This window comes from Pseudophryne corroboree, chromosome 1 (assembly GCF_028390025.1).
Source record: "Pseudophryne corroboree isolate aPseCor3 chromosome 1, aPseCor3.hap2, whole genome shotgun sequence".
Lineage (NCBI taxonomy): Eukaryota > Metazoa > Chordata > Amphibia > Anura > Myobatrachidae > Pseudophryne > Pseudophryne corroboree.
The window spans coordinates 598,328,452-598,350,681 of NC_086444.1; the positions used below are offsets into that span (position 1 = coordinate 598,328,452).

At 53.6% G+C, this 22,230-nt stretch overlaps 1 long non-coding RNA gene across 5 annotated transcripts in view; it reads left to right on the forward strand.

Annotated features, from left to right (window-relative positions):
• Positions 1 to 20,498, forward strand: part of LOC134901380 (uncharacterized) — a 95,574-nt gene extending 75,076 nt beyond the window's left edge. For all 5 annotated transcript variants that reach the window (XR_010174899.1, XR_010174875.1, XR_010174893.1 and 2 more), the window contains 4 exons: positions 13,361 to 13,405; positions 13,818 to 13,946; positions 18,474 to 18,609; positions 20,245 to 20,498. This is a non-coding gene — a long non-coding RNA (uncharacterized LOC134901380). The remainder of the gene's footprint in view (positions 1 to 13,360; positions 13,406 to 13,817; positions 13,947 to 18,473; positions 18,610 to 20,244) is intronic.
• Positions 20,499 to 22,230: the final 1,732 nt, after the last annotated feature.

Genomic DNA, 22,230 nt, shown 5'->3' on the forward strand with positions numbered 1-22,230 from the left:
AAGTTCCCCCTCACGTAGAGTCTCCCATGAAAAGAGAGCCAGGCAATGTCCCTAAACTTCAGAGGGATCCTCTGTGAGTTAACCAAAACCAATCCCTCCGAGCACACACTACCCGGGCAGTCCTTCAGCGACAGCGGTTCCTGAAAGTGAGACCTCAAAACCCTCCTCTCCAACTCCCTTCTAGAGGATTGTTTGAACTCCCCCGCTTCCAAGCCCCAACGCCTTGTCACCTTCAAGCACGGAGCCACGTAGGCCGGGAGGTATCCATGCTTAACTCGCAGACTTCTCACTTCACCTCCCTCTAACCAGGCTTTGAGGAAGGGAGTCACCCAGACCCGAAAGCCTTCTACCCATCGAGGAGGAGTCTCTAACTGGAGACTTTCAAAGTGCAGCTTAAGGAAGGTCATCAAAAAGAATAGCACTGGGTTGACCATGCCCAGGCCTCCATCCCTCCTCGATCTGTAGGTAACAGTCCGCTTGATAAGGTTCAGCCTGTTTCCCCAAAGTAACTGGAAAAACAAAGCAGAAATCCTAGTCCAACGAGATTCTGGCAAAAGGCACACGTAACTGACATACAAGAAAATCGGGATCAAAAAAGTTTTGATAAGGTCCACCCTTTCCCTGAGAGACAGTTTCCATCTCTTCCAGCTCTCAACCTTCCTGGCGGCCTCATCCAGCCTTAAGTCCCAATTTTGAGTGGCATAATCACCTGGGCCGAAACGAATGCCTAAAATTTTTATCTCTGGGCCAGCCGGGGGGAGATCATCCGGAAGGTCAAAACCAGAACCCTCCTCCCCCATCCAGAAAACTTCACTCTTCTCTTGGTTTACCTGGGAGCCCGAAACCTCCGAATACTCCCTGACAATTGCCACAACCGCACCTGCCTCCGCCTCATCAGACAGAACAATTGTGACATCGTCAGCATAGGCCACCACCTTTAACGGACATTCCGGGCTCAGCAGGACCCCCCTTACCGCATCACCCTCCAGTCTCCTTACGAACGGGTCAATGGCAAAGACATATAGGAGGGGACTCAGCGGGCAGCCCTGTCTGACACCCGAACTCACAGCGAAAGCCGGACCTATCCAACCATTGATCAGAGGGAAGCTTTCAGCTTGCCTGTAGATAGCACGCAGCCAATCAACCACCCTCACTGGGAGGCCATACCAATCCAGCAGGGCCCACAGGTAATCGTGATTAACCCTATCAAAGGCCTTCGATTGATCCAAAGCCAGAAGATACTTTCCCCACTTGTCAGCACGACACCTCTCAACGGCCTCCCGGATGCCAAGGACAGCACTAAAGGTGCTCCGGCCTTTGACAGTACAGTGCTGAGAAGAGGAAAGCAACAGCCCGGAAACTTCCATCAGCCTATTGAAGATGACTTTTGCCAGAATCTTCCTATCCACATTCAGAAGAGCGATGGGGCGCCAATTCTCAATGTGGGTTGGATCTTTACCTTTAGAGAGCAAGATAAGGGCAGATGACCTCATGGAGGGAGGGAGCAAGCCCTCGCCCAGGCATTCATTAAAGACCTCCGTGAGACGGGGAGCCAAAAAATCGCTAAAAGCTTTAAAAAACTCGGAGGTTAACCCATCCGGACCTGGGGATTTTTTAACTGCCAAAGAACCAATGGCCACTCTCACCTCATCCACCGTTATGTCACTCCCCAAACCATCAAGCGCACTGCCGTGACTCTCAAGCCCCGGAGTCCCCCTCAGAAATCGATCCATCCTCTCTCTGTCAAGCGACCCCCCAGACAAAAGGTCAGAGTAGAAGGAGCGCACCACACCCAGAATGCCCTCCCGTTCTTTCTGAAGGACACCCTGAGCATCGCGCAACCCCCTCACCTCCTTTGCACTGACCGAGTTCCTACAGCTCTGAAAGGGATCTGGCGAGTGGTATTTCCCGTAATCCCTCTCCAGAACCAAAGAAGCATACCGGTCGTACTGATACTCCTTCATCTGGGCTTTCACCCGGGAGATCTCCCCACCATCTCCCTGCTCAGAGATCAGGAAATCTAATCTCTTTCTCAAAGCCTGATAGGTATTCTGACGTACCAAGTTCCGTTTGGCTACGAGGCTACGAAAAAAACTGCGAGTCCTTTTCTTACATACCTCCCACCACTCAGACCTACTCCAACCAGCCTCCAATAAAGACTCCTGGGCTTCAAAGAAGTCCCTGAAGGACTGTCTGACCTCATCCTCCAGCAGGAGCTCAGAGTTCAGGCGCCACAGGCCCCGCCCCTTTTGAGGAGTTTCCGAAGCGTTCAAAGATGTAGACAGGAAAACGTGATCGGAGAACTCTACTGCCTTCAGCACAGGTGCCGAAGTTTTCGAGCTTTCCTTAACAAAAAACCTATCTATCCTACTCTTGCATCTACCTCTAAAGTAGGTGAAACCCGTGAGATCTGGTGAATGACGAACGTGTACATCCACCAAACCTGCCTGACTAACCATACTTGCTAGAAAAATGGAATCATAGCCCAGAGTAGTTTTTGAGCCTCCCCTGTCCTTAGGCCTAATGACAGTGTTGAAGTCACCGCCAAAAACCACTTGCTGGGCCGTAAAAAGATATGGTTTTATCTCCCTGAAGAGACATTTCCTATCCCATTTAGACTGCGGACCATAGACATTTATTAGCCTTAGGTCATGTCCCTTCAAGTTAACATCCAAAATCATACATCTGCCTACTTGGAGCTCAATAACCCGCTTGATGGTTACCATGCCAGTAAAAAGCACCGCCAACCCACCGTACGGCTCGGCCGCAAGAGACCAGTAGGACGGGCCGTGCCTCCACTCACTCTTTGCCTTGTGGAGGTCCGCCAGCCCGCCTATCCTTGTCTCCTGCAAAAACAAAAAATCAGCCTCAACCGTGCCGAAAAAATCATAGGCCATATAACGAGCACGTTCGGACAAGATAGAAGCTACATTAATGGTAGCAAACTGTATAGGCTGGGGAGCCATCCTTCAGGGTTATTGCAAGTAGGACCCAACTTACTTCTTCTTTACCTGTCTTTCGGAATCCTCATCTGAGGAACCCCATCTCTTAGCACGGATTCCCGTCGGCAGGCACTCCCCCTCCACCACGACCACCTCTTCCTCAGAGGAGGCACTGCCCGGAAGAAAGGAGCCAAGCGAACAGGGCACCACACTAACATCTGACACCCCTGTTTGACCAGAGGCAACCTTAAGCACCTGAAGGGGTTGCGGATCAGGAGGATCAGGTGCAGGCAAAACCAAGGGGTCAGGAAAAGCAACCACAGAGGATGCACCTCCAACCACCAATGCATGAGAGACCATACTCTGAGCCACTGGAGCCTCCGGGATCCTGCCCCGCACGACAGGCACAGGGGAAGGGACCGCTACCCCCAAAGAGCTTTGCCCTAAAGTCGGAGCCATGCTCTCCACTGTTAGGTTTGCTGACTGAGCCCTTCTGCCACCCACCATGAAATCCTCATGTGAAGTACCTGGGCCATCTACGTCCTTCTTCCCCTTCCCTTTCCCCTTGCCCTTACCACCCTGCACCATATCATCACGGTAAGGGGATGATCCTCTCACTTTGACCCTGCGCCTACGCATAACTCTCTGCTGCAGGACCAGGTCACCATTCTCGGTTCTCACTATCTCACCATCCGCCTCATCCTCAGAGGTCAAAGCATTGAACCTGTTTGATAGGACGAGACCCTCCGACCCCTTGTGCTTTTTAGCACCACCTTTCCCCTTCACCACCAACTGGAAAGGCTCCTCCACCACCACCTGCACCTTTGGAACACCCTGGCCCAGAGGTTCCATTTCAACACTGCCACCGGGAGTCTGCACTGAATCCATACCGCTAACCTTTGCGACCTCAGCCACCTCTATTGGTACCACCACAGGAAGGGGGGGAAGGACACCAACCCGACCAACCTCCACTTCCGCTCTCCTGGTCACCTCCACCAGCTCCTCATCCTGCGCTGTATTATGGAAAGCCGAGGGGCAACGGCTGAATGGGTGACCCTCCACACCACACAAATTGCAAATAATGCCCTCGCAGTCCCTCGCCAAATGACCCACACCATTGCACTTGGAGCATTTTTGCGCGGGGCAGTCCTTGCTAATGTGGCGAAAATCACCACATCTGTGACACATGCGAGGCTGACCCGGGTAAAAACACTGAATCCGGTCCCTGCCAATGTAGGCGGCCGACGGGACATGGACCGCATGTCTCAACCGAACCTTGGCCTCCCAAGCACCGCCCCACACCTCCAACGACCCAGGGGCCTTGACCAGGGGGGTCTGCAAGGAGTCAACATATCGCAGTAACCAAAAAGTTAGATCGACCACACTTATTGACTCGTTTCTGACCAAAATTGTTACCTTTACTGTGTCCTGACACGTGATTGCAAAAGCCTTGAACGTGCACCAATACGTCAAATTTTTATAGACTGGCCAGTAGGACCAGAACATCTGTAGACCGTTATAGGTCATGAAACTGAGATCAAAATCCGGTGTTCCCACCGGATGAATGCAAGCGAAAAGATCATCCGCCTTAAAGCCCATCTTGAAGAATTCTATTAGAAAGTCAGTACGAGACGGGGGGGTACCTTCACCCATCCACTTGAGCTGCACCGCATTGCGGCGCTTCACAGGCTGCCCACCACCACTAGAGACCGGTGCAATCCTAGACCCGCCACCAGGCACATCCGTCACCACCTTGGCATAGGAGTTATCTGATCCCGAGACCACCACCGGAGCCACCACCGGAGCCACCACCGCACCTTGCACCGATTTACCACCACCACCTTGCATCGGTATACCACCAACAACACCACTAGAGGAAGCAAGAACACCACCACCACCACCAACAGACCGACCTAAGGCTTGCCCCTGCGCAACCACTTTCTTCTGTTGCTCCGCCAACAGTGCCAGAGCTGGTCTGGCTCTAAGCGGAATCTCCAGACTCCCATATATTGAGTCCACTACAGCCATCTCCTGAACACCCAGCACCTCCTTATTCAGAGCTGGCAGACCTTGGGCCAACCTATCACTGACCACACTGCAAACATTCTTAGGTACACCATTGGACAAAATTCCATCAGCTGCTGGGGGAACATCCTCAGTACCCACCGCAGATGGCTTCGACGGCGGCACCTCCTTCCCTTTAACAGCAGAAATATCAGAGACCCTCTCTAACTCCAGAGGGGTCATCACAACGCTGCAAGGCCTTAAAGCAACAGTCTCACACAATAGTTCTTTCTCAGGTAACTCTTCCTCCAACACCCGAATCTGAGCGTAGAAGGGGTGCTCCCCCTCCACCACCTCCACCACCTCAATGTCCTGAGCCACCATGTTAGGCGGCAAGTCCACACTCAGAGCCACCTCCGTTGACTTTGCTTTAATAGCAGCCACCACAGACTCAAGGAGACACTGCTTACTCCGCAACTTCTCCTCAATCTCCTCCAAGTCTTTGGTAATGGCAGGCCTGTCCCTACTGTAGGAAGTATTACGCTTCTTTCTCTTCGCCGCAACTACCCTCGTAAGTCTTGCAATTTCCGCCTCAAGCTCGGCTACCGAAGCCTCTGCGCTCGATGGGTCCGCCACACCTTGCGACGCATCAGGCACATGTGACATGGCCATCCCTGACTGCATTGGCGGTGAAGGACAACACTCCGAGGTCTCACCTGACGGACTGACATCACCATCCACAGCAGGCGCAGAAACTTCCACAAGCATGTCAGGCTCCTCTTGACACTGCAGCGCTAAATCCTGCACCGCAAACTCAGCCGCGCCAGGGTCCCTGCTTGGCACCCCGTCAGATCCAGAGGACTGCAGATCCCCCCCAAGGGTCACCCCCACCTTCTCTTGCGGAATGACCCCATATGCAGCAAGCTCCACACACATAGACTCAGCAGATATTTCTTCAATGCAGGCAGCACTACATATATCAGCTCCAGCAACATCCACCATCTGAAGAACTGGGGACATAGAGACATCCATCACTGTACTTTCAGCATTCGGATCCAAATCGCCAGGCCCCCCACCACCTTCAGCCACAGATGGCAGAACACTTGCAGCCACAGAGGGGGCTAGAACAGAGTTGCCAGTAGCACCTGGCAGAGCACCTGCAGCCACCATCCTTAACACAGGGTCCACTATGTCAGGGGCAGCACTATCGACCAAGTCCCCAGTAACACACTCCAGACCCCCACCAGACACACCTGCTGCCGCCATTTTAGAAGCGGGACCCGCGGGTGTAGATGAAATAGGCACATGAACAGCTTGCCCCTCACAGTCCTGTCCCCCCACAGCCCCAAACATGGTACTCACGTCACCCACGGCTGTCAGGGGGGGCTGGGAACCAGCACTAGTCTCTGGCTGCAAATCCTCCTTAAGCTGCACAGACGACGCCAGGGGGGGGGGCAACTTGCACGGGGGAATTAACTGCCTTCCACTAGGCAGAATTGCATGAAACTTGGCAGGCTTATTTAGATGTGTTGGAACTTCACTCGTGTGAATTTTCAGCCCGATAGTCCCTTGGCCCACGGAGATAGACTCCTCCAAACACAGTTTCATATCTGTTAAATACACGGCTGCCATTTTGGGACACACTGCAGCAGCATCAGGCACAGGCTTGTTGCAGACTTTATCCTGCTTTTCCACACTTTTCCCTGGATTTAAGGACATATCCAGGGGCTCCTCCAACTCCTCTCCCCCTGGGGAGTCCATTTCCACTGGGGTGGCACCCCAAAAAATGCTCCAAACAGGCTTTTCCACACTGATTTGAAGAGCTCCTCTCACACCTCACCGCGGCTGCTGGCACCAGACTTGCCCTCCAATGGGTCCTCGTTAAAGGATTTAAAGTGTACTCATTCCAATTACAGGGCCTCGAAAGAGTCCTGTATTGTTATTTTTCGTCACTACCTCCCCGAGTCGGGAGTGGGTAATTTGCGCGCCTGCTGCCTTCCTTGGATGTGGTAGCCGTTTCTCAGGCTCCCTCTCCGGAATCGAACCCTGATGCCCCGTTACCCGTGGTCACCATGGTAGGCGCAGAAAGTACCATCGAAAGTTGATAGGGCAGACATCCGAATGCGTCGTCGCCGTCACGGGGACGTGCGATCGGCCCGAGGTTATCTAGAGTCGCCAGAGAGGCCGGGGGCGGCGGGAGGCCGGGGCCGACCCGCCGGGAACCCCCGGATTGGTCTTGGACTGATAAATGCACGCATCCCTGGGGGTCAGCGCTCGTCGGCATGTATTAGCTCTAGAATTACCACAGTTATCCAAGTAACGGGGTCGAGCGATCAAAGGAACCATAACTGATTTAATGAGCCATTCGCAGTTTCACTGTACCGGCCGTGTGTACTTATACGTGCATGGCTTAATCTTTGAGACAAGCATATGCTACTGGCAGGAACAACCAGGTAGCTCTCGGTATCGGCCGGCGCGCGCCCGAACATCGGGGGCCGCGGCGCGCACCGTCTCGAAAGCGGAGGGTCCGCCGGACCGGGCTCCATCCACCGACGCACGGCAGGGCGGACCGGGGCGGGTCTCGAGCCGAGCGGGCACTCGGAAAATATGGGGACGGGAGGAGGAGGACGGCCGTCCCCGGTCAGGGCCGATTGGGAAGCTCGTAGTCAGAGTGGACGGCGGGGCCCGGCCGCCACCGCACCGTCGGGCGGACACCCCGGGGAGGGGCAACATCACCACGCTAGATTTCGCCTGTTTTCTCCTCACCCGACAACCCGTTCGATAGGAAACCTGTGCAAGCCGTCCTGGGGGATGGTTTTTTTCGCTGGGACGGCAGCAACTGCCCCCAGCCCCACCTCATCCCGATCTACACCTGACGGGTTTCATCTGGTCCCGGGGGGGTGAAAGGGTGTAAAGAAGTTCCACCTCGCGAGGCTCCATCGCCCTTCCGGGGTGCCACCATCTGGCGCACGGGCGAACGCGGCTTCCGCCGGCTCCCTCCGAAAAGCACCTCCCGCTCTCCCTGCGTCTCCTGGACGGTCTTGCTCCGAGTCTGCGCTTCTCTCTCGCCCTGCCGCCAGACTCGGCTCCTCTCCCGCGCTCTGACCTCCGCCCCGTCCGGCCCTCCCGTCCACGGCGGGGGAGGTCCGGCAGGCAAACCCTTCCGTGCGACCGCCTCGCCGGAGCGGGGGCGGCGCGCAGGGCCCTCTCCTGGGGCTGCAAGGAGCGGCCATCGGGGCTGGCCGCGTCCTCGGATCTCGATGCGACGCTCATTCGGTTCCTGGGAAATCGTGTGCTCCGCCGGGGTCCGGGGGCGAGCGCCCTTCGCTGGGCGAGGGGGACGCTTCCCCGGCACCCCTGGCGGCATCAGACGCCTGCGGGTGCCGGCGGACGGAGCAGACCGCGCCGCACGGGGTACGGGTGCGGGGCCCGCCCGGCTCCGGAAACCGGAGCGATCGGGCGGACGCCTGGGGACCGGACGCCCTCTCCGGGCCGAGAGGTTCCGGGCGCGCCGTGGGCAGAGGGAGGGTCGGGTTCGCCTTGAGCCGGCCGAGACCCCTGGGTTCCGGCCGAGCGATCGTCCCTCCCCGCCGGGGCGCGGGGTGCCACATCGATCGGGTTGCTGAAAGAAAAGAGTAATTTTCATTCGGTTCACTGTTTCCATACCGTAATCCATCCGCCACCTGTAAATCTCGCTCAGGGGGTCCTCTCGGACGTCGTGGGACGGGAGGCGCGCGCGACACTTTCGCGGTGCGCCCTGCAATTTTTCTCCGAGGCCTTGGAAGTGCCTCCCAGCCTGAGGAACACCAGTCCGCACTCATCGGCGAAACTTCCACAAATTGCAGTACCCGATTTGGCCCGCTGGGGGGGCGCTGCCTCCGGGGGAGAAGGAGACGTGCCCAGGCCGTACGTCGGACTCCAACGGACACCCATCTTGACCCTTTATAGGCCCCATCGGGGAGATGGTCCTGCCCATGCTGATATCGGAGCTCCACAGCTATCCTCTCACAAACCCATTCGCCGGAGCTCCAAAAATCATTTGGTTCACTGTTTCCATACCGTAATCCATCCGCCACCTGTAAATCTCGCTCAGGGGGTCCTCTCAGACGTAGTGGGACGGGAGGCGCGCGCGACACTTTTGCGGCGCGCCCTGCAATTTTTCTCCGAGGCCTTGGAAGTGCCTCCCAGCCTGAGGCACACCGGTCCGCACTCATCTGCGAAACTTCCACAAATTGCAGTACCCGATTTGGCCCGCTGGGGGGCGCTGCCTCCGGGGGAGAAGGAGACGTGCCCGGCCCGTACGTCGGGCTCCAACGGATGCCCGCCGTGGACCCTTTATAGGCCCCATCCTGGTCCTGCCATGCTGTTATCGGAGCTCCACGGCTATCTTGTCACTAAACCTTTCGTTTGAGCTCCAGGGCTTTTTGCTTTTTGTAACCCGGTTCCTGGAGCCCTGCCTGGGCAAAATCGGATGCAAGAAGGCCCTGCCCATGCTGATCTCTGAGCTCCGCGCATCTTCTGTCACGGGTCCTTTCGCAAAAGCTCCAGGGAAACAGGCTTTTCGGCCCCGGACAGAGTCCCGGCTCTCTCGCTCGCCTCGTTGGTACCTACTGATCCGGCGGAGGTGTTCTCCGGCGGGTAGCGACACGGACGGCCGAGGGCGCGCTTCACCCAGGCTTCAACCATCTCCTCCCCGAGCCCCTGGAAGTGCCGCTGGGCCGCGGGCGCCCCGGTCCGCACTCATCCGCGACACTTCCGCGCTGTAGTCCGACGCTCGCCGGCCGCGTCCCCCGGCCCGCGGGGGCCCGGGGGGAGGCCCGACGCGTGCGGGGGGAGGCGGCGGGCGGCGGGGGCGCCCCCGCGCCACCCGACGGCGCCCCCCGGTGGCCAGAGGCGGCTCGGAGCGAGACGATCGGGGGGGAACGGCGGCGCGTGACCCGCCCCGGCCCCCTTGGCCCAGCGGACGGGCAGGCGGCTCCCGGGCGACCCCCCGATCCCCGCCGCGGCGCCCCCCGGTGGCCGCCTGACGCCACTGCGGGGGGTGCAGATTCCGTGTGTCCTCTCGGATAAAAACAAAAGAAACGATTCCCGTCGGGCGAAAGTAAGTGGGACGCAGGGCCCCGGGCCCCGACGGTCCGCGCGCGCGGCGCCCCCCGCTGGCCGGTCGAAGGGATGACAAAAATAAAATGAAAAAAATTTCAAAAAAGCACTCGCCCCAAACAGACGAAAGGTACCCTCCCCCGTGTCCCCGCCGCGGCGCCCCCCGCTGGCCAGCCGAGGTAATACACGATTGAGAGGGGGGGAGTGAAAAAAAAGGGCAAAAAATGAAAAACACCCCACCCATTTGAATGCAAAGTCCCGGAGCGGCCAGGGGTGGACGCCGGTCCGCGCGCACGGCGCCCCCCGCAGGCCAGTTGAAGGGAAGAATGGAACGAGACTAAAAGATAAAAAAATTTCAAAAAAGCACTCGCCCCAAACAGATGAAATGTACCCGGTCCGCCCGTGTCCCCGCCGCGGCGCCCCCCGCTGGCCAGCCGAGGTAATACACGATTGAGAGGGGGGGAGTGAAAAAAAAGGGCAAAAAATTAAAAACACCCCACCCATTTGAATGCAAAGTCCCGGAGCGGCCAGGGGTGGACGCCGGTCCGCGCGCACGGCGCCCCCCGCAGGCCAGTTGAAGGGAAGAATGGAACGAGACTAAAAGATAAAAAAAATTCAAAAAAGCACTCGCCCCAAACAGATGAAATGTACCCGGTCCGCCCGTGTCCCCGCCGCGGCGCCCCCCGCTGGCCAGCCGAGGTAATACACGATTGAGAGGGGGGGAGTGAAAAAAAAGGGCAAAAAATGAAAAACACCCCACCCATTTGAATGCAAAGTCCCGGAGCGGCCAGGGGTGGACGCCGGTCCGCGCGCACGGCGCCCCCCGCAGGCCAGTTGAAGGGAAGAATGGAACGAGACTAAAAGATAAAAAAATTTCAAAAAAGCACTCGCCCCAAACAGATGAAATGTACCCGGTCCGCCCGTGTCCCCGCCGCGGCGCCCCCCGCTGGCCAGCCGAGGTAATACACGATTGAGAGGGGGGAAGTGAAAAAAAAGGGCAAAAAATGAAAAACACCCCACCCATTTGAATGCAAAGTCCCGGAGCGGCCAGGGGTGGACGCCGGTCCGCGCGCACGGCGCCCCCCGCAGGCCAGTTGAAGGGAAGAACGGAACGAGACTAAAAGATAAAAAAAATTCAAAAAAGCACTCGCCCCAAACAGATGAAATGTACCCGGTCCGCCCGTGTCCCCGCCGCGGCGCCCCCCGCTGGCCAGCCGAGGTAATACACGATTGAGATTAAAAAAAACCAGGCAAAAGACAAAAACACACCACCGATTTAAATGCAGTGTTCACGAGCGCCAGTCCGCGCGCGCGGCGCCCCCTGCTGGCCGCGTAAAAAAAAAAAAATAATAATAATCCACCGTTGTGAATTTGCGATGTGTCCGGTACGGCGGCGGCGGGGAGGCGTCTCCCCTCGTCAGCGCACCCTGGTGGGGGGAAATAAATGAAAGGGAAAAAAAAAAAAGAACAGCCCGGGCTCTCGCCGGCTTCCGCAGCCCGGGCTCCCTCCGGCTTCCGCGGCCCGGGCTCCGTACATACAGACAGCAAATGAAATAACGGACGGATGGATGGAAGAGAAGAACAGCCAGGGATCTCGCCGGCTTCCGCAGCCCGGGCTGCAGCCGGCTTCCGCAGCCCGGGCTCCCTCCGGCTTCCGCGGCCCGGGCTCCGTACATACAGACAGAAAATGAAATAATGGAAGGATGGAAGAGGAGAACAGCCCGGGCTCTCGCCGGCTACCGCAGCCCGGGCACCCGCCGGCTTCCGCAGCCCGGGCTCCCTCCGGCTTCCGCGGCCCGGGCTCCGTACATACAGACAGCAAATGAAATAACGGACGGATGGATGGAAGAGAAGAACAGCCAGGGATCTCGCCGGCTTCCGCAACCCGGGCTCCAGCCGGCTTCCGCAGCCCGGGCTCCCTCCGGCTTCCGCGGCCCGGGCTCTCTCCGGCTTCCGCGGCCCGGGCTCCCTCCGGCTTCCGCGGCCCGGGCTCCCTCCGGCATCCGCGGCACAGGCTCCGTACATACAGACAGCAAATGAAATAACGGACGGATGGATGGAAGAGAAGAACAGCCAGGGATCTCGCCGGCTTCCGCAACCCGGGCTCCAGCCGGCCTCCGCAGCCCGGGCTCCCTCCGGCTTCCGCGGCCCGGGCTCTCTCCGGCTTCCGCGGCCCGGGCTCTCGCCGGGTGAAGATCAGGCGAGAGTAGGGGTGTCCTCCGCTGGACGGGAAGCCCAGGCCGTGGAGCCGCCGCACGGACCGGGGGTTGACCCGGCCGGGGACGGACAGGAGGCGAGGCCCGGACTCGCTCCCGTCCAGACGGCCCGAGGCCCCTCCTCCCCTCCCGGTGGACCCGCCCCCGACTATTAAGCCCGGCCAGGGAGTCCACGTCGGCCCCCGGGCGGACCAGGGAAGGACCCCCCTTCCGCGCTCCGCCGTGCTCGGAGGCGCTGACGCGCCGGGCGGACGGGGTGCCTCCGGCCAAGTCCCCGGCCGGGACTTGGCTGGCTGGCGAGCGAGGGAGGGCGAGGGTTAGGGCCTCGCCTGTCCCCCGCCCCGGGCCAAGTCCCCCGACCGGAGCGGAGCGAGCAGGCCGCCCTAACCCCCCCCCCCGGTGGCACCGCAGCACCGGAGATTATTCGGGGAATGCTCCACAGCGCTGCTGGGGAAGTGTTTGCTTTAAACACACTCTGCATTGCATACACACCGAAACCCATTCCAGTCTGGTAAACGTGATTCTCTGGGACTTGCGAGAATTGTATGCTGGGTAGTTGAGACATGACTCCCCCATCACCTCCCAGGGTCAGACTCATGGGGACCTCATTTTAGGTCCCCACCATGTCGGAGGTCCCGCCAGTGTTGGTGTGCTGTCTGGCCCTTGTCCCCGTTAGGATATATAAACAAGTGCACACACACACGCACGCACGCACGCACGCACGCACACACACACACACACACACACACACACACACACCGGAAAATGATTAATTCAGCCTGTTAGATAAAGAGCCTTATTTCCTTATAAAATATAAGTGGTGATTTAGTCTAGAAATTCCTGTCACTTATGTTTTCCCTTTACCTATATATTGAGGCACTCTGTACAGCATTGTTTTATAGTTCATTTTCTACACTAGTTTCATTTTTTTAAACTAGAATCTCATGTACATCCAGTTGTACTTGATGTATAAAATGTATATGTAAGATAGCTGTAACTCTGTAGCTTTGCTGCTGGTTACTGTGACATCACACCTAGCCTGTGACATCACTAGAATATGAAATCACAATGCTTCTTCCTGTAACATTCTATCTACAGCTGCTGACGTTTCCAGTTACCATGCAGGAAGACAGGTAGGAGGAGGTGAGTCCTAAATAGCAGGGTATGATGGAGGGGGGTAAGGAAGACAGAGTGCAGTATAGTCAGCTGAAATGCAAGACAAGATAGACAGACCAGGGAATACAGGTACAAGGACACATAAATAGAAGAAGCGCAGGAAGGAACGGCATATTTAGGAATAAAAATGTAGCAGTACAGAAATAAAAAGGGCAGTATGGAGGATAAGCACACATATAGGGGATGCAGGTAACCTGAGGCAGGATCGTGGTTTTGGGATGAAATGAAAAAGTTAATAAAATAGATAAATGGGTATTGATAACTTTGAAAGTATGTTGTTTGGTTTAAGGAAAATTGGGAAACTGGTTGACTCATGGACGTTTTATTGTACTTAAACTAGCTAGTACTATGCTTAATGATAGTCTTTTGTGTTTTTTAGATCATTATATGTATTCTGGCAAAGAGATTTGCAGAGTGCTGGGTGACCGGCAAAGAGATCTGCAAAGTGTCAGCAAGACGACGGGAGGGGTCGCAGAGGTAGCAAGGACTGGAGTACAACATGCAGGAGGTAAGTTACCACACTTGTGTAATTATGTGGGTGGTGGTGGGTATTGAGAGAACAGTACAAAACAGAGACTATGGTGCGGGAAAGCGGACGATACAAAACATGCAGAAGGGGGCAGCTCAGTATAGGACATACAGATGGTATGGGATGGGCAGAGGCGGTGCTAGGGTGTTCGGTGCCCCCCCTGCACACTATAAATTTGAGCCCTCCCATACATTGTAAAGTGACAGCAAGCTGCCTGAAAAAGGGATGTGGTCTCACATAGAAGGGGTGTGGCCAGACAATAGTACTCCCAATTCAAATTACACCACACAAAAGCATAATCTTATTCACATTACACCACATGTAGTGTCCCTGATTCATAGTATGCCAAATAGAAGTGTTCCTTATTCAAATTACATCACACAGTAGTGGCCCATTGTCACATTATATCACACAGTATTTCCTATTATTCACATACAGATTAAGCCACGCTCATGGAGCGTTGCTACATCACAGGCGGGGGCAAGCGGCGTGCCTGCATATCGGCCCACTGCCGAGCGCACACAGTCGCTCCCATTCACTTTGAACTACGACGCATGCAGGCCCCGTTCACTCTCAGTGGTCCGGCGTGCCCAGGCACAGACTGAGCCACGATTAGCGTGGCTCTATCTGTAATGCCCACAGCAGTTATGCCGCTTACAAATAATGCCCACAGTAGTAGTGCTGCTTATACACATTATGCCCACAGTAGTGCCCTTTATATGTGTAATGTCAACAGTAATAATGCCCCTTATACACATGATGTGCCACTAAAACACATAATGCCCACAGTAGTAGTGCTGCTTATACGCATAATGTCCACAGTAGTAGTGCCGCTTATACGCATAATGTCAACAGTAGAAGTGCTCATAGTAGTAGTGACCCCTTTACACATAATGTCACAGTAATAGTGGCCTTTATATACCTAATGCCACACAATAGTGCTCTATATACATAATGCTTTATATACCATGCCCATAGTAGTGATTCTTATACATAATGACCACAGTAGTGCCCCTTATACACATAATGCCTACAGTAATAGTGTCCCAAACACATAATGCACACAGTAATAGTGTCCCTTATACACATAATGCCCACAGTAGTAGTGCCCCTTACACATAATGCCCACAGCAGTAGTGCCCCTTATACATATAATATCCACAGTAATAGTGCCACTTATATATACAATATAAACAATAGTTACAGTAGCTCTATCATTATGACTGAAACCTGCACACTGGGTATTGGGCCTATTTCAGACCTGATCACGGCAGCAAATTTGTTCTCTAATAGGCAAAACCATGTGCACTGCAGGTGGGCAGATATAACATGTGCAGAGAGAGTTAAATTTGAGTGGGGTGTGTTCAAACTGAAATCTAAATTGCAGTGTAAAAATAAAGCAGCCAGTATTTACTCTGCACAGAAACAAAATAATCCACCCAAATCTAACTCTCCCTGCACATGTTATATCTGCCCCACCTGCAGTGCACATGGTTTTGTCCATTAGAGAACAAATTGGCTGCTGCGATCAAGTCTGAATTAGGCCCAGTGTATGATACTAACACGGTCCTAGCACTAGGGAAGATAAAATACTGGAGCAGATAACTTGGGTCTCTGTGAGGCAAGATCTTGGTTTTGGATAAAAAGTCAATAAAATAGATAAATTAAAAATGAAAATAAATAAATAAAAGTACATAACAAAATTATACACATAGGGGTATATGCAATTGCGGTCGAATTCGCGGCAATTATCGCCGTTTTTTAATTCGACCAAATTCGCCAGGTGAATCCCGGCAGGTGCCTGCCGGGATTCACCATATTCAATGAAAAACGGATTCGCCAGAATCGCGGGCGAAAATCGGCCGATTTGGCGGATTTTGCCGCGATTTTAAAAAACGGGAAAAAACGTGAAAAACCCGAAAAAAAAATGGCGTGGGGTCCCCCCTCCAAAGCATAACCAGCCTCGGGCTCTTTGAGCTGGTCCTGGTTCTAAAAATGCAGGGGAAAAATTGGCCAGGGATCCCCCGTATTTTTAAAACCAGCACCGGGCTCTGCGCCTGATGCTGGTGCCAAAAATACGGGGGACAAAAAGAGTAGGGGTCCCCCGTATTTTTAACACCAGCATCGGGCTCCACTAGCTGGACAGATAATGCCACAGCCGGGGGTCACTTTTATGCCGTGCCCTGCGGCCGTGGCATCAAATATCCAACTAGTCACCCCTGGCCGGGGTACCCTGGGGGAGTGGGGACCCTTTCAATCAAGGGGTCCCCCCCCCCAGCCACCCAAGGGCCAGGGGTGAAGCCCGAGGCTGTCCCCCCCCATCCAATGGGCTGCGGATGGGGGGGGCTGATAGCCTTTGTGATAATAAAAAGATATTGTTTTTTCCATTAGTACTACAAGTCCCAGCAAGCCTCCCCCGCAAGCTGGTACTTGGAGAACCACAAGTACCAGCATGCGGGAGAAAAACGGGCCCGCTGGTACCTGTAGTACTACTGGAAAAAAAATACCCAAATAAAAACAGGACACAGACACCGTGACTTGTACAACTTTATTACATACTGCCGACACACACATACTTACCTATGTTGACACGCCGACTGCCACGGTCGCCGACGATCCGAGGGTACCTGTGAAAAAATTATACTCACCTTCCAGCGTCCAGAGGTACATCCACGTCCAGAGGTAAATCCACGTTCTTGGCAAAAAAACAAACCGAACACCGATCCATACCGGACTAGAAAGGGGTCCAATGTTTTCACATCAGACCCCTTTCTCCCGAATGCCGGGACATCACGTGACTCCTGTCACTGACGTCCCTTCAGCCAATCAGGAAGCGCTACTTCCGTGGCGCTCACCTGATTGGCTGTCCGCTGTCTGTACTGTGACAGCGCATCGCAAAGCCGCTCCATTACTTTCAATGGTGGGAACTTTGCGGGTAGCGGTGGGGTCACCCGCCGGTCAGCCGCTGACCGGCGGGTGACCTCACCGCTAGCCGCTAAGTTCCCACCATTGAATATAATGGAGGGAGCTGTGCGATGCGCTGTCACAGTGCAGACAGCGCTCAGCCAATCAGGTGAGCGCAACGAAGTTGCGCTTCCTGATTGGCTTAGAGACCTGTCAGTGACAGCTGTCACTGACAGGTCTCATTCGTGGAAAGGTGTCCCATGTGTCAGCATGGGACCCCTTTCAGTCCGTTTTTGGTGCGGGTATTTGCGTTTTCTTATTTTGCCAAGTCCGTGGATTTATCTCTGGACCATGGTTGAGGTGAGTATTTTGAACTTTTCTTTACAGGTATCCGTGGATTCTACATGGAGAAGAGGACCGATGTCGGCGTGTGAACATAGGTAAGTATGTGTGTGTCGACGTATGAAATAAAGTTTTACTGTCGACGGTGTGTGTGTCCTGTTTTTATTTGGGTATTTTTTTCCCAGTAGTACTACAGGTACCAGCGGGCCCGTTTTTCTCCCGCATGCTGGTACTTGTGGTTCTCCAAGTACCAGCTTGCGGGGGAGGCTTGCTGGGACTTGTAGTACTATTGGAAAAAACAATATCTTTTTATTATCACAAAGGCTATCAGCCCCCCCATCCGCAGCCCATTGGATGGGGGGGGACAGCCTCGGGCTTCACCCCTGGCCCTTGGGTGGCTGGGGGGGGGGGACCCCTTGATTGAAGGGGTCCCCACTCCCCCAGGGTACCCCGGCCAGGGGTGACTAGTTGGATATTTGATGCCACGGCCGCAGGGCACGGCATAAAAGTGACCCCCGGCTGTGGCATTATCTGTCCAGCTAGTGGAGCCCGATGCTGGTGTTAAAAATACGGGGGACCCCTACTCTTTTTGTCCCCCGTATTTTTGGCACCAGCACCAGGCGCAGAGCCCGGTGCTGGTTTTAAAAATACGGGGGATCCCCTGTCAATTTTTTCCCCGCATTTTTAGAACCAGGACCAGCTCAATGAGCCCGAGGCTGGTTATGCTTTGGAGGGGGGACCCCACGCCATTTTTTTTTATGATTTTACCCTTCCAGCATAAAAAAAATAAAAATAAAATAATATTTTAAAAAATATATAAATAATATTTGTGCCTCCCAAAAAAAAAAAAAAAAGTACCTAATCCCTTCTAATATAAATAGATCTGCTATTCCCAAAAAAAAAAACACCAAAAAAAACATGTTTAAAATTTTTTTATTTGTTTTCACCCTCCAAAGTGTGGCGGATTGAAAATGACGAATTTGCTGTCTAAAAGCACTGCTGTCGAATTTCAAAACTTGAATTGAATATGCTTTGGTCGAATTGCAGCACTTGTATCATTGCAGAAAAGTCGAATTTGCAAAAATTCGAATTTCAAAAAGTCGAATTTTGAAAGTCCGTTTTTTGGTCGGAAAGCACTGGATTGCATAGGGGAATTTTTTTTTTTGGTCGAAAATGACCCGAAATTCGACAATTTCGGGAATTCGACCTAAATTGCATATACCCCATAGTATGCCTGACCAAGAAATTCTGGTTATTTAGATCATCATTTGGCAAAAGTTCTGGCAAAGAGATTTGCAGAGTGTCGGGTTACCGGCAAAGAGATCTGCAAAGTGTCAGTTGAAGACGACGGGAGGGGTCGCAGAGGCAGCAAGGACTGGAGGATAGCATGCAGGAGGTAAGTTACCATACTTGTGTAATTGTGTGTGTGGTCTGGGGTATTGAGAGCACAGTACAAAACATAGAGACTGTGGTGGGAAGAGCGGACAATACAAATCATGCAGAAAGGGGCAACTTGGTATAGCACATACAGATGGTGTGGGGGCACAATATAAAAACATAGAAATGGTGGTGTACTCTATAGGCCATACAGAGGAAGGACATACACTTTTGGGGGTTGCGAGATGTAGAACATAATACAGAAAAATAGGAAGGGTGGGGAGAGCACAATACAGAATATACAGATCGGGGGAGGGCACAATATTGGACATACAGGGTAAGGGGGGCATGTGTGGGGTTTCCGATGGTCCTTATAATGGGCACATGGGCAACACCTGGACCTGGGGAGCCTATTTTTCTCTGTTCATTTCCCCTAATGTCAAAACTGGATAAGCCGCTCCCGGGAGATAGTGAAATGGCCGACCTTTATATCAATGAACCGGGGGCAGATGTACAAAGCCTGGGAGAGTGATAAAGTGGAGAGAGAAAAACTAACAACCAATCAGCTCCTATCTGTCATTTTTCAAACACAGCCTGTAACATGGCAGTTAGGAGCTAATTGGCTGGTACTTTATCTCTCTCCACTTTATCACTCTGATACATCTCCCCCATAGAATAACCAAATGATGAAACGGGATATAATGGTATAAATGGTGTGAATTGGGGCTGTAACAAGTGACTGATTCACGATCTTTCCTATAATAAAGGTGACATAGTCCTTTCCCTGGAGTCCTTCTCCTTACCGCTCAGGGGGCCAATTCAGATGCGGACGCAAAGCTGCTGTTGCACTCAAGTGGCTCAATGCTTTATCACTGCGCATGAAATGCGATCAAGCTCCCATAGAGTATCCCATCGCAAAGTGATTGACAGGAAGTTGGCATTTGGGGAGTGGTAATGGGGTGGATAACTGTACACAGGCGTGTCAGGTCCGTTCAAATGCTGTTCCGTGCTCGTGCATAAATTACCCATTACGACCTGTGTTGCTGCTGGAGAGCCCCCTGTGTCTAGGAGACTTGCTCAGCCTATGACTGCTGAGACTCACGATGCAATTGCGAACGGCAAGATTGTAGCAGCGGTCACTTCAACAACCACAACTGAATCAGGCCCACAAATACAACATTATATTTTACTATTTTATCGCATCTAACAACTAAGGGGTCAATTTAATTAGGTGTGAGTTTGTCTTACAACAGCCACACTTTCCAGCAGCCCCATAGGCTGAATCTGGCCATGAAGGGTGTGAGTTTGGGTGCAGTTGCCGGTGTTGAAATGTTGCAGCAATGGTAACTCTTACCTAATTGGATTGACCCATAAATGTTACCAATTTATAGCTTTTATTATTTACTGGTCATATTTCTTTTCTGAAGGTACCCACCAATTACTATAACAGAGAAGTTATCCCCCCAATGTGTGTATTGTCTAAAAACAATGGGCCCTTAGGGATAATTGTCCTTATTTTAGGCATTTTCCATGTCCTCAGTAGTTAGAGTAACATATTTACATAGAGAGATTTTTCACTGTTTGCATTTTGTCTCTCTGCTTGTTCATCCACTAACAATGTTTTTTTTATCTCTTCCTCTTCGTCTACACGCAGTGGGTGATCCCTGAATAACTGCCCTGGGTGGAGAGCCTGCGGACTCCTGCTCCAAATGTTGGGACATATGCATTACCTATTAGGAAATGTGGTAAAGATGCCAGCGGTCGGGTTTACGGCAGTCAGAATACTGACACTGGGATCCCGACACTCTTCAGAATCCCAATGTTGGAACTCCGAGTGTACACGGATACTGATGCCTCTATCCCCACGATCTTAGGTTTAGGGAGGGGGTTAGGTTTAGGCATCAGGCACGGGGGGAGGGGTGGGTGGTTAGATTGCGGGGGAGGGTGGGTTAGGTTGAGGTGTCAGGCAGGGGGTTAGGTTTAGCCATCAGACGGGGGGTTAGGTTTATGCTGTGGGTGGAGAGAGGTTAGGGTTAGACTGCGGGTATGGTGGGTTAGGGTTAGGCACACCCGGGGGTGGTTAGGCTGTGGGGGAGAGAGGTTTAGGTTTAGACATCAGGTGGGGGTTAGGTTAAGGCTGCAGGTAGGGTGGGTTAGGGTTACTCACCCCCGGGAGTGGTTAGGCTGCGGGGGAGGGAGGGTTAGGTTTAGGCAGCAGGTATGGAGGGGAGGGTGGTTAGGCTGTGGGGGAGGTTAGGGTTAGGTATCAGGGACAGAGGGGAGGGTGGTTAGGCTGTGGGAGAGGGTTAGGTTTAGACAGGTGGGGGGTTAGATTTAGGCTGCAGGTGGGGGGAGATTAGGGTTAGGCTACAGGTAGGCGGGTTAGGATTAGGCATCATGTGGTGGGATTAGGTTTAGGCGTCAGGCTGGTTAGGATGCATGTGGGGGAGGTTAGGGGGCAGGTAGTGTAGGTTAGGGTTAGGCACCCCCGGGATTAGTTAGGCTCTGGGGAAGGAGAGTTAGGTTTAGGCAGCAGTGACAGATGGGGATGATTGGGCTGCGGGGAAGGTAGGGTTAGGTTTAGGCATCAGGCGGGAGGTTAGGTTTAGGCATCAGGCGGGTGGGTTAGGTCTAGGCTGTGTGTGGGGGGAGGTTAGGGTTAGGCTGCAAGTAGGGTGGTTTAGGGTTAGGCATCCCCGGGGGTGGTTAGGCTGCAGGGAAGGGAGGGTTAGGTTTAGGCATCAGGTGGGGGGGTTTGGTTTAGACATTAGGCAGGGGGTTAGGTTTAGGCGGCAGATGAGGGGGTTCGGTTTAGGATGCATGTGGGGGAGGTTAGGGGGGCAGGTAGTGTGGGTTAGGGTTAGGCACCCCCGGGATTAGTTAGGCTCTGGGGAAGGAGAGTTAGGTTTAGGCAGCAGTGACAGATGGGGATGATTGGGCTGCGGGGAAGGTAGGGTTAGGTTTAGGCATTAGGCGGGGGGTTAGGTTTAGGCATCAGGCGGGTGGGTTAGGTTTAGGCTGTGGGTGGGGGGAGGTTAGAGATAGGCTGTGGGTAGGGTGGGTTAGGGGATGGGGTGGGGGGAGAACACCCCTTACTCACCCCTGTTGGTCTTTTCTACACTGGGATCCCGGCATTGTTTTACAACCACCGGTATCCCATGCGCTGGGATATCATACTGAATCCCCTATTAGCACACCTCTTAATGCCCAGAGGGAAGGGCAATCCTGAGGCCATGGTTCCCCAGAGGTTTCCCCCCAAGGGGTTTTTTCCTCTCCTGAGTGCTGAAGGATGACTCTTCATGAGTCCAGAGGTGTAGCTTTTATGCCATAATGAGTACCAATCTCATGCCCGTCCCTGCAATGTATAAAAGAAGTAAATAATTGCTAATGCGATGACTTTACTTCTGGGTTTAGACCCTGGCTGCGTTAGTTTACATGTGCAATCGTCTGACTGCATATGTGAGAGCAGACAGTAATGGATCACAAGGATCCTTCTCCTGGGAATTGTTGCATAATGTAACCCACAGGCTACAAAAGCCATTTAGAAATGGCATTAGCTGCCTGGCCAAGCTCAGAAATGCTTTGCATTCTGGAGTTTGGTAAGTTTCACAGTTAACCAACTGCGTAGAAACTTTTGGTG